The sequence below is a fragment of the Pseudonaja textilis genome, chromosome 7 (assembly GCF_049901715.1).
Source record: "Pseudonaja textilis isolate UNSWEBS1 chromosome 7, rPseTex1.2, whole genome shotgun sequence".
NCBI lineage: Eukaryota > Metazoa > Chordata > Lepidosauria > Squamata > Elapidae > Pseudonaja > Pseudonaja textilis.
This window is the reverse complement of record NC_141996.1, coordinates 39,352,441-39,365,924: the sequence shown is the minus strand read 5'-3', so window position 1 is coordinate 39,365,924 and position 13,484 is coordinate 39,352,441.

The following is a 13,484-nucleotide window of genomic DNA, read 5'->3' as shown; positions in this document are numbered from 1 at the left end:
CCAGTAATTTCTTCTAACAAGCAGTTCTCTGAACTGCTTAGAATGTTAACAACCAGTTCTAGCGAAGAGGTGCAAACTGGTAGAATCCTACCCCTGTACGTATCTGATATTAACACAGTTGAGAAAGTCCAGAAATATTTCACAAGATGAGTTCTCCACTCCTCTACTTGTTGCAGAATACCTTATGCCACCAAACCTGAAATTCTAGACCTAGAAAACCTAGAACTACGCTGCCTTTGGTCCGATCTTAGTATATAAAATCATACATTGCAATGTCCTACCTGTCAATGAATATTTCAGCTTCAACCATAACAATACAAGAGCACACAATAAATACAAACTCAAGGTTAATCACATCAATCTTGATTATAGGAAATACGATTTCAGCAACAGAGTGGTCAGTGTCTGGAATACTCTACCTGACTCTGTGGATTCTTCCCCAAACCCCAAAAACTTTAGCCTTAGACTTTCTCCTATTGACCTCACCCCTTTTCTAAGAGGTCTGTAGGGGGTGTGCATAAGTATGCCAACGTGCCTACCGTCCCTGTCCTATTGTTTCTTTTGTTTTTCTTATATGTATCCATGTATTTATAACTATCTTTTTACTTATACCTATTATCTTGTAAGCAATTAACAAACCAAATAAAATAAATAAAATAAAATAAATGTTAGTGTGTTAGTGTATATGTGTGTGTGTTTACTAGAGTCATTCCCACTTCCTGTTTTGGCTATATTCAATTTGTCTTTTGCTACCCACAAATATATCCCAACTTTTACATTCCTTGATTCCAAAAAGTCATGCGCCCATGAAGTAAAGATACTTCAAGCCCAGAGGCATTACTTGCTTCCAGTAAAGCCTAAATAATGGAAACCTGGCTCAGGGTAGAAAATCCATTAATCATGCAAGGATACAGTGGGGAGCTTTTAATTTTTTTTAAATTGAATTCATTTCTATGGTACATAGTCGCTTTTGTGAAGAATACAGCATGGGAATTTCAGTTCAAAGAATCTGTCTGATTCTCATTTGCATCAGTGGAGGCAATAGAAGGATGGGGGGGGAAATGACCTTATTCTCTCTATTGCATTGCTACAGCACATGGTTGCAACACAGTATGATGCTGGCAAATCTTGAGTCTCAATGCAGAGTTACTAAAGATTGTGATAATTTACAAAATACAAGGCTTCTTATTCCCTCTGAAGTTTATGGTATCAGCCTGTAAGAAACAAAGTCATCCACTGTTTCAGTCAGTGATTGCAATTGTTCTATTCCTTTTTTTTAATTATTGTCATTGCTAGCAGGATGCCTACTTGCTTTTTTGTTGGGAAAGAAAATTCATTACCAAGAGTAGCTTTTTAGATGCAAATCTAATTCCCAGGGAATCACTTTGATTTTCTGTGCTAATGATGGTAATGCAAGTTTCTCCCAACTATTACTTTCAGTTTGGACTAATACCCCTCAGCTCTGAAGATATCACCAATTTAATGACAATCTGGAAATCCCAAGTCCTCTCAAGCAAATGATAAATATTACCTGTCAATCCCTTCCACTGAATAAACACTCTTTTATCTGCATTAATCACATTTGGCAGGAACTATTCAAGCCTGCTAGCAACAATCTTGGTGAACAGTTTGGTATTATTGCTTAATAATGAAGTGGAACAGTACTAAAACACATAGATACACATACAATCTGAGAGATCCTTCTTTCTTTGATACCAAATCAATGTATCAATTATAAAATCCCATCAAGCGAACAGATTCGCCATAGAATTGGTTTTGAGGAAAATATCCAAAGCTAGCAAAAATTCATGTTCTGAATATTGACTTAGAGGCTTCTAAACAAAAATTTTACCCTTTAAAACAACCTGTGTGCCTTATTTATAGCTTTATTTGTTAAAATACAAAATAATCTGTCTTCTTGTGCAGAATCATAATCCAATATCTTTTTCAAAAATCTACAAGATATTATTGGTTATGCTGAATTCAATATTATGAATGTCCTTCCCAGGCAAGCTTATCTGATACTTATATTATGGTCTTTCAGCTTCCATTAAGCTATCTTAGGTCTCATAGGAGCAGAGAGGCTTCCTGGTTATTTCTCCTCCATTCCATGTTATTATGAGTAAAATGAAGTCTGATTATCATATCAGACTGCTTTTTAGAATGAAATAAATCAAGATTTGATCTGAACTGAACTTAAATTTGCTTAGTTATAACTCATTCCAATTGAAGAATAGGGAAGATTATTGTTGTTGTTGTTGTTGTTATTATTATTATTATGTCTATGTTTTGCATTCTTGATTTGTAATTTTCTGATGTATGATTAATCTGGTGTACCGTATTATCCTGTTTAAATTACTTTGTATTTTTTCTCAATTACTAAGGAGACAAATTAAACATAACTGTTAGGAAAATTATTTTTATGCTAATATATTTAATACACTTTTATATGTATCCTCTATATAACTATACATAAAAGATTTTAGAAATCACTTTAAAATGAATTGGTATTTGTTAGGGTTGGCGTTTTCATTCTTCAAAATAGATAATTATTCCAGTGCCTGGAAGTGTTTTATGAATAATTATGATTGTGATTTTCCATTTCTGTTCAGATAAATTCATGAACATTCTAATTGGATAAAGAATCTTCTATCTATATCTACTTTATCTGTATCTGTATCACTATTGCAGTGATAGCGGGACAGTTCCGAATCAGTACATACAGAGGTAATATTCAGCAGGTTCTGACCAGTTCTGGAGAACCGGTAGTGGAAATTTTGAGTATTTCAGAGAACTGGCGAATACCATCTCTGACTGGAGATTTTACAGTATCCTTCCCCTGCCACGGCCACCAAGCCATGCCCACAGAATTGGTAGTAAAAAAAATTGAATCCCACCACTGATCACATGGCTCATTTCAGAAGAGAAAGAATGAAATGAATGTATTTGTCAACTGACAATATATTGTTTCACAGTAAACTAACGAAGAATCTACAAATTAATCTATCAGTATAAATCTCCAATTTGTCTTTTCCACATTCATCTTCCACTCTATGACATTTCCATTTTTTATTTTTAATCTATATCTCTGTATAGTTTCCTGCCCCAGGTATAGAAGTAACATGAATTTTAAAGAAAACTTTTGGTAGTTGGCCAATACTCAGTGCCATGAAGACCAGCATTAGCATTAGATGTGTTGAGTGCTAGCTGATCACTAAAAGAGCTGAACACCCTTTACATGCCATGCTCTGCTCATTATTTGGCTTTTTCCTTTTTGACCATAACATACATATCAGCAGCAGATGACCATTCCACCAATATCACAGAATGTGGGGGAAATGCCTATGATAGTATGGCCAAGTTACATGACCAGCACCCGATGTGATCACATTCACTGCTACACTTTAATATTGATGGCAAATGCCTGGAAGATCAGATCAAATCAAAGGTTGCAGGACACATGACACATGAAAACCATCCAGTTGGAGTTAGTTGCTGCATTTGATTACATTAAATAGCATTCACTGAACTGAAAAATGAATCCTGTGTTCTTAGGAAAATGCTAAAATGATGATTATTAGTTCTTCACTAGGTCACTTTAAATCCTAACAGATTACAGCCTTATTTCTTATTTATATGCATTATGCTTGACATGACTCCTGTCGTGAAATACAACTAGGTAGCCTAAGGAAAATTTCAGTCAGTCTGTTATAATGTCTTTGCCCCAATAATAAGTTATTTCACTCTTCATAATAATTCAATTTATTGAAATTTTAGATTTTTAATTAAAAAAATAGAAATTATGGAAAGAAATAATATGAATCAAATCTGAAATAGTAGCTTGGCAAGAGTTTCTGTTCTACTAGTTGGTAATCTACTAGCACTCCTAGATTCTTACACAAATGCAGAATATTACTGTTCTCACAGATATGTATCATCCTGAAGGATCCAGAACAGTTAATTATAATGTTGACTTCATGTATTAAGTTTTCCTAGCTTGACATTTTATGCAAATTTCATAAGTATCCCTTCCATTCTATCTTCTGGGTTTTACAAATATGTTGAATAGCACTGGGAAGAATAGACCATAAGGAACTCCACTCAACACTCTGGGATAATACAAAATCAATTACAAGCATCTGTTCAGTACAGCTATTCAACAGTTGTGAATTCATCAGGTTACAGAACCATCCAGTTCATATTTGTCTATTTGACCATAAGGAAATCATGAAATATCTTGCCAAGTGTTTTACTGTCATTACAATATATTGACAGCATTCCTTTGTTTCCACTAACAGTTAGCATGTTGGTTTAAAAAAAATTAGTCATCCCCATCTTCAAAAAGGGAGACCCTAGTCTAGTTGAAAATTACAGACCAATCTCCTTATGCTACATCACCTGTAAAGTCATGGAATCAAATATTAACCAATCCATCATCCTCCACTTAGAGACAAACAACCTACTCTCCAATAAACAATTTGGTTTCAGAAAAAAACTATCCTGTAATCTGCAACTCTTACACTGCAAAAACATATGGACTACACAACTCGATCAGGGCAAAACAATAGATGCAATCTACATAGACTTCTGTAAAGCCTTTGATTCAGTGGTACATGACAAACTACTACTAAAAATAAAATCCTATGGTATCTCTGGACACCTGCATAACTGGATAGAAGTATTCCTGTCAAACAGACAACAGATGGTCAAAATTGGGAGCGTCCTATCAAATTCTGTACCTGTCGATAGTGGTGTCCCCCAAGGCAGTGTTCTAGGACCAACTCTCTACATAAATGACCTCTGCGATCATATTAAGAGCAACTGCGTTCTTTTCGCTGATGATGTAAAGCTGTTCAATACCACAGACAATACTGCTACCCTTCAAAAAGATCTTGACTGTGTATCAGAATGGTCAAACAAATGGCAACTTCAAATCTCAACAAATAAATGCTCTGTCTTACATATTGGCAAAAAAAATCAGAAAATAAAATACAAGCTGAATAGTCAAGATCTTGTTGATGATCCAAGCTCTGTAAAGGACCTTGCAATACTCACCTCTAATGATCTAAGTGCTAGAGCCCACTGCAACTACATAGCCAAAAAGGCATTAAGAGTTGTTAACCTAATCTTACGTAGCTTTTTCTCTGGTAATATCACACTACTAACTAGAGCATACAAAACATTTGCTAGACCAATACTCGAATACAGCTCATCAGTCTGGAACCCACATTACGTATCTGATATTAGCACAATTGAGAAAGTTCAGAAATATTTCACAAGAAGAGTTCTCCACTCCTCTACTTGTTGTAGAATACCTTATGCCACCAGACTTGAAATTCTAGAACTAGAAAACCTTGAATTACGCCGTCTTCGGTCTGATTTAAGCATGGTATATAAAATCATACATTGCAATGTCCTACCTGTCAATGAATACTTCAGCTTCAACCATAACAACACAAGAGCACACAACAGATACAAACTCAAGGTTAACCGCACCAAGCTTGATTGCAGGAAATACGACTTCAGCAACAGAGTGATCAATGTCTGGAATACTCTACCCGACTCTGTAGTTTCTTCCCCAAACCCCAAAAACTTTATCCTTAGACTGTCTACTATTGACCTCACCCCTTTCCTAAGAGGTCTCTAGGGGGCATGCATAAGCGCACCAACGTGCCTACCGTCCCTGTCCTATTGTTTCTTTTATTTTTCTTTTATTTTTCTTATATGTACCCATTTCATGTATTCATAACTATGTATACACTTATACTTATTATCTTGTAAACAATTGACAAATAAAATAAAATAAAAAAATAAAAAAAATAATTTTTATTATTGATTAATCCACGCTCATGCTAGTAATCTCAACATGCTTTTTTAAATACTTGAAAATTGGTTCTACTGCCTTACCAAAAGAAATGCATTTATGTTATGTCCCAAATATACTTTTTCAAAGGCCAAATGGACTTTGTTTTTCCTTGAAGATATTTCATTTCTCATCCAAGAACCTTCTTTAGTTCTGACTGAATGGTAGACGATAGAAGGATTTATATTCCTTGCAGTTATCTAGTTGTTAGCACTGTTTCTGAGAGTCATTGAGGCCACTTGGAAGTTTATTTGTTCCCCTTAAAGTCACCTAAATAGTGCAAATGGGTGTGAATCCTTCTTGGAACTGCTAAAAGGACAGTGTTGTAAACAGGAGATAAGTGGTGCCATATTCCTCCTCCTCTGTTGAGATCTTAATGTAAATGGCCTCTTTGACCCCTCATTCAAACCAGTGGTCCCCTCTGTCCAGCATGTGGACTTTGTTGTCTACCTATTTGTCTTAGACAGATGGAAAAGAATGATTTCTTTCCATAATGTCCATTATCATTGAAGATATTCATATATCTTCATGTAATTGTGAAGTATGTATTTTAATAATCTGTATTTTGAGGCATATTTTTATCCTTTGTCATATGAATTAAGAACTACAGTGCATTGTATTTATCTGTGTAATAACACCGTATCACTTATTTTTGATCCTCTAAAGATTGAATACAGTGATTTAATCAGTCAGGAGAAGTTATGGTTGAATAAGAACTATGTGCACACTTTTTGCATTATTGAAATGAAAATGGCAAATGATTGACGAGCTACATCCCTATGACCAACCTTTACACTTCAGTCCAGGTTTAGGTGGATCTGTTCCATTTCATCTGTAAAGAACAATACAAAATGCTTACAGTAAGCCAGAGTTAATTAAGGTCTCATCTTCAACATAGTGAAGGAAATTCACTATGTGAAAAGCAAAACTATGCTTTTCAGTGCAGACACAACAAAGCAGAGAAATTAAATACATTATTCTAGCTTCAGTGTCATAGAATAAACTTAGTCTGATCACTGATAGTTCCTAAAAGTTCTTCCACTTGTATGCCACTATTAATATATTTGCTGTGACTGTTTTCCAGTTCAGTTTACAAATTCAAACAATTTTCAGATTTCTATATATATATATATATATATATATTAATTGCATAAAACCCCAACACATACATACATAGTAATACATAATATTCTACATTTTAATGTATTTAATATAATATTTAATTTGTCTGCAACATATTTTAATCCACATAACAGGCTTGGAAGGTGCAGAATAAATGTATTCATCAAAACCTTCAATCCATTGGAAATTATCCTTCACGTCCCTTATCTTTGGAAATGTAAAGGTATACAAATTTCTAAAAGAGTCATTTTGATCTTAAATAATCATTCCTGTCACTTTTTTTATGATTCTGTGACAGAAAAGACTGTTGGCAGAGACAGTATTGCCCATTGCCAAGGCCCTGTTTAGGAATTCCTTTCTTACGGCAAATTGTAAAAAAAGTTATGATGTCAAGGCTGGAGAATACTTATATAAATTACTATCTTTTTCCAATGCAAAGTTTTTTTATCTTAGAATGGAAAAAAAGAAATGTAGCTACTCCAAGATTGTGCTGTTTACAGCTCTGCAATACTCTGCCCTATTCATGAACGAAATTAAGTTGTTTAAAATATATTTGCATGCACACACATATTGACATATATCGTTCATATTGGGTGAACAATTTACAGAACAAAGACTGCATATGTCCTCATCCCACTTGTTTAGAATCTGCAACAGATTTTTTTATTTTTACATTTATTTTACTTGTCAATGTTTTCCTTTCAATTCCATTTCTTTTTCACTTTTGTACCAAGAAAAAATTGTAAATAGTAAAATGTCTATGGAGATTTTCAGTAATCCAGGTCATGGTTGTTCCAAAGGTGCTTTTTTCAAGAGGAACAGCTCTGAACTGAAGAACCTTCTTGGATGAAAAACAAAATGTCTTCAAAGAAAAACCAGAGTCCAGTTGCCTCTTTAAAAAAGCACCTTTGGGATAAATAGTAGAATATGTTTCATAAGATGTTGTACTGTCAGTTTCTTATGCTACAGAGTAGTGATAATAGGATATGTTACATTACTTTTGAAGTCCATTCCAATGCTGTAATTATTTTAGGTTAAGAATTTTCTAAATATCTATCCTACAAAGTTGTTTTTGCAAATGTCTGATCAGTGGGAATCTGTTTCTTTTTATAGTTTACTGTAGGCAATAATTTACAAAAAGTGAAGTCATTACTGAAGCAGACTGCTCTAAGTTTCAATCAGAATTTATGTCAGATAAAAGATAATTGTAAAAAATCCGCTTGTATAAATCAAAAGATCCAAAACTTTTTAAAAGGTTAGTGTAAATAACATGAAGCTATTTAATATTTTATTTTATTTGCAAAGATTAAAGGGTTTATCACCTCTCAGGTTGTATCAATTTACTTAGAATTTTATGCTTAAAACTGATAGAAGTGTAAGTTCTATGAAGGTATGCATGTATGTGTACTCAAAATATTAACAGAATTTAACTCCCTAAATATTACTTCATGGAATTTATAAGATCAACAAGAAGTAAACATCTCACAAAAATATAGCAAATCCCACATGTAAGGCTGCAAGGAAACTGCATGAATATAATCAACAAGAATCCAGCTTTACTGGAGGGCATTTTGCTTTACATATAGTGTAATCCTGAGTCTGCATCTGTTCATTCTATTTGCATCTATCCCTGCTCAAATAAGATGAGGGATAAAATTGGTGTAATCTGATAATAGCACTGTGAGACAGATCAAGCTGATGAGGCCAACCAGCATTTGAACTGCCACCTTGCACAGGTGGATTTAGATGGATTTGAAACAGAGATGCACAATTGTAGAAGTGGAATTTATTTTAGTCACAGAAAAAAAAAGTAACGTTATGTCCCCTGGCTGCAGATCTTACGTTATGATGGCATCAGGATAGAACATAGGTGTTAATGGAGAGACTGAAAATAGCACAGGTACAGGCTGGCTTTATCATATATTCTAAGGTTTAGTTTCAGTAAAATATTTTACTACAATTTAGTTATAAATTAGATATAGTTTAGTTATAAAGGTCCTGGGCAGCTTACAAGAAAATATAAATCTTTCTGACATATAATATTTTTAAATTGTTTAGACTGGTACAACAGTAGAACTGAATGCTAAAACTTTTTAATTTCTAAAAAGTCCTGGATAAAGTTACAATTTATTTATTTAATAAAATTTATACTGCCAACTATTAATATATTAAATTTGAATGCCATCCAATTCTCAACAACTTTGGGCATAGCAATCAAACAAAGAAATTAAAATTGATAAAAGATAAAAGATGATTAAAATGACAGTGTTGATGCAATGAAGAAAGGCATCTCACTACCTTTGCCAGAGGTCTGGATGAAGACTGAGGTCTTCACTGGTCTTCTGAACAACAGCAAATTGGGGATTATCTGTAGATTTTAAACCTTCCCGTCAAGTCTAATTGCAATTTATTCTACAATATAGGGAGTGGGATAATTTTATGCTAATATTATTTCATTCTGAGGAATGAAGATTCTCCACTAAAGATCTAAGATTGTGAAGTAGAATATCCAAAAGTATTATTTTGGTTTTGTAAGTACTTTCTGCCTAACTCATTAAGCTTTTATGTACTAAGGACAATTGGCTTGAAAAATTTCTAGAAACCAATCCAGCTGTTTCAGAACTGTTAGACCTATGTTGGGTCTATATGTAAAGGCTTTATGAAAATAGAAAAAGATGCTTATTTCTTTAGAACCTTGCTGGTACATATTGTGCTATTATGTTCAGGTTTAAGAATAGTAGCATCAGCAAAGATGTGCTTGGAATTTAGCAATCTTATTATTGCTGAAAACCCATCACACTTGAGAGAAAAGAGAAACAGCACTGAGTTGGTATAACACCCATATAAAGCATCTGCTGGAACTATTTAAGAGGATTAATTAACCCAAATGAGATAAGAGATACTCAGGCTGCCTGATCAGACAGTTTGTAAGAATCAATGAAGATTTCAATGAGAATAAAGATTATTTTTTTAAAAAACCCACCCCACACCATTCTTTTGTCTACGTTTGCACAAAACCTGCTATTTCAGAACACCCAGGAGTTTCAATTAAAGTTTCAGCTAAGTAGGAAGCTGACATTATAGAACTCAAACAAAGCATATGCTATCTGAGCAAGTTAGTTAAACTAGCCTTTGACAATTTACCTGCATAATCTCATTTTCCATTCTGAGCCAAGCAGATTCCCTGGAAATAATGCTTGCTTTGTAATATTTTAAAAAATCTGGAAAAATTTCATTTTCTCAATCAAGTAATTATAAACTTTAGTGATATATATAGGACGTGTGTATACGCTCAGTAAACAGGGTCAACTGCTGAAAGCTCATGAGCATTGCTGATTCCTGTTAGAGATTCAGTTCACACACCTGTCTCTTTTCTTAGTTGTCACTGTTGCCAATCAGTAGGTAACTGCAAGTCATACTGGATCTCTGTAGAAAAATAAAACAAAGATGGTAAATGGCATGTAATCCAAAGGTGGTATTCAGCAGGTTCTGACCAGTTCTAGAGAACCGGTAGTGGAAACTTTGAGCAGCTTGGAGAACCAGTGAATACTATCTCTGATTGGAGATTTTACAGTATCCTTCTCCTGACACACCCACCAAGCCACGCCACAGAAGCGGTAGTAAAAAAAAATGAATTCCACCACTGATGTAATCACTAGAGGTCATAGCACTGTTGCTGGCTGGGATTCTCTAAGCATAAGGTGAATTTGTAAAAAAGCTACATTAAAAAGGGAATGTTGCTTATGATGGAATTTTAATGCCTGAAAACATTTACAGATAGTCCCCAACTTACAACAGTTGTTTTAGTGACTAACGTATGACAATTTTTCACACTTTTAACCTTTGTAGTATCGTGTGATCAAAATTCAGATGCTTAGCAACTGACTCTGACTATTTATGATGGCTGCAGTGTCCCTGGGTCATGTGATCATCACCTTCTGACCTTTTGCAAGCAAAGTCAATGAGGAAGCTGGATTCACTTAACAACTGTGTACTAACTTAACAACTGCAATGATTCTCTTAACTACCATAGCAAGAAAGGACATAAAATAGTCACTTAACAAATGTTTCACTTAGCAATATAAATTTTAGGCTCAATTGTGGTCTTAAGTCGAGGACCACCTGTATTTTTTGTCAATCTTGGTTTTGAATATTCACCAGAAACATGTGTCTTAAGAGTCAAGATGTGTTTCTTTATTGTGTTGCTTGGCTTTTGCAGGCTTGTGTTATACTAGACATAGGTTTGTCTACTAACTAAGTATATTTATTAACAAAGACATCTTTGTCTTGTATTTATATAAACACTCAAGGATATACAATAACCTCTACGCACTGAAAAAAAAAAACCATTGATGTCAACAGAGCTCATCTACCCACCTGACAGAAATGTCCAGGGAAACATCCACATCTTCAATGACTATAGGCCAGATCAAGCAGAAGGCTTAACAGGATTAATCTCTGTGGGAAGCTATTCCACTGAGAAGTTACAATTCTAGGGTCCAACAAGATGTCATCGTTTAATAGAACAGATACAAAGTTTTCTCTCAATATTTGATCTGGTGGAGAAAGCAGAAACAATGGAAGAAAGATATGACAAGTAGTCTGACCCTATGACATAAAGGTTTTATAGATGATGACCAATACCTTGAATTGTGAAGCAAGTGGATGCCAGTGCAGCTATGTACTATTTCTGAAGTCAAAAGTTCCTTTAGCATTCTTATATGTCAGGCATGATAAAAATTCCACTGTATCTGGGAAAACATATGTTATAGTATGACAACATTTTTCTGAAAGTTCTTAAATTTCAGTTTTATTATGCTGACATTTTAGGGCACAATTTCATTTCAGTACCCACAGCAAATAGTCATGGAAATCTTAAAACAAGAGCTTCTTCTTCTTCTTCTTCTTCTTCTTCTTCTTCTTCTTCTTCTTCTTCTTCTTCTTCTTCTTCTTCTTCTTCTTCTTCTTCTTCTTCTTCTTCTTCTTCTTCTTCTTCTTCTTCTTCTTCTTCTTCTTCTTCTTCTTCTTCTTCTTCTTCTTCTTCTTCTTCTTCTTCCTTTTCCTTTTCCTCTTCTTCTTCTTGAGTTTGGTATCTATGAAGCCTACAAATGCATTCAATACCTCAAAGCTTTATCATCTGATAATGAAAATTAGTTTTACCATACAGAATTCATACACATTCTAACCATCTCTGAGTTCAGTTACATCCCAATAGCTCAGGTTGTTGTCTGTATTTACTGGTCTTAGAAGGAAAGTATTAACCAAAGGCATTTATGCAGTGGTGGGATTCAAATTTTTTTACCACCGGTTCTGTGGGCATGGCGTGGTAGGCATGGCAGGGGAAGGATACTGTAAAATCTCTAGTCAGAGGTGGTATTTGCCGGTTCTCCAAACTACTCAAAATTTCTGCTACCGGTTCTCCAGAACTGGTCAGAACCTGCTGAATACCACCTCTGATTTATGTTTCCATTGTTTTTGACACACCAAATGCTTTGAAGCAGTTTAAAGATTATCTGTGATTGTTTTCATTCCCTTATGCCAATTTATTATGAACAATGATTTAAATTTGTTGACTTGCTTCAGATTGTCCCTGAAACAGCAAAAATCCTCATTAAAAAAAGGGAAGAAAAGTCAACAGATTTAAATGGCCGAAAGGAAAACTAGGAGTGTTGGCATCAATAAAAAAAACCTTTAGTATATTTTAGATTATGTCTTATTGAACAAAAACATTTCAGACTTCTTTACTCCTCTGCATTTATACAGAAAAGACTGATATAAATATTTTTGGATATACAGTGATATTAATGTTCCATTTATTTGTCTAGTATAAAATAATTGCTCATTTGGGAAAGGAAAATTATTGCATGTGTTAACTCAACTTGAAGACAACATTTAATATTCTTTTATTCATATTGTTTTAAAAAATATTTTATATTATGGAAATTGGTATCTGGACCAAAGAGTAATTTTTTCAGGTTCTACATATAGATAAAGAACCAATTCTTCACCAGTAGAAAATAAACATATGGCTTCAACTACTCAGTTTCACAGGGTTATTATTAGTAATCTACCATACAAATTAGTTGACAAAGAAAAGCTATGGATGATTTGTGTGTGTGTGTGTGTGTGTGTGTGTGTGTGTAAGAAAACATAGGAAATGAAACAGTATGATCTGAGAGTCAAGGGCCAGAAGAATAGATGAGGCAAGCCAAAAACAAACCAAAAACACCTTAGTTTTTCAGAAATTTTAGCCAGTTTGAATTTTAGCGAGCCACAGCATCTAGAATGCCAGAGACAGTACATTATCTTCATGAGGAACTTTGTCAATATGAACTTTATAAAAATCATTTTATTTCCTTTTCAGCTTGAAAAATATATAAAAAAAATATAAATATAAAAAAAATAATGCTGGTGTTTAAATACTGATAAAACAATCTAGGAGTCTGAGTGTTAGGGCTGGCTGAAAAATCTAGCAGGTTCAACCAGTCCTTAAAGAGTC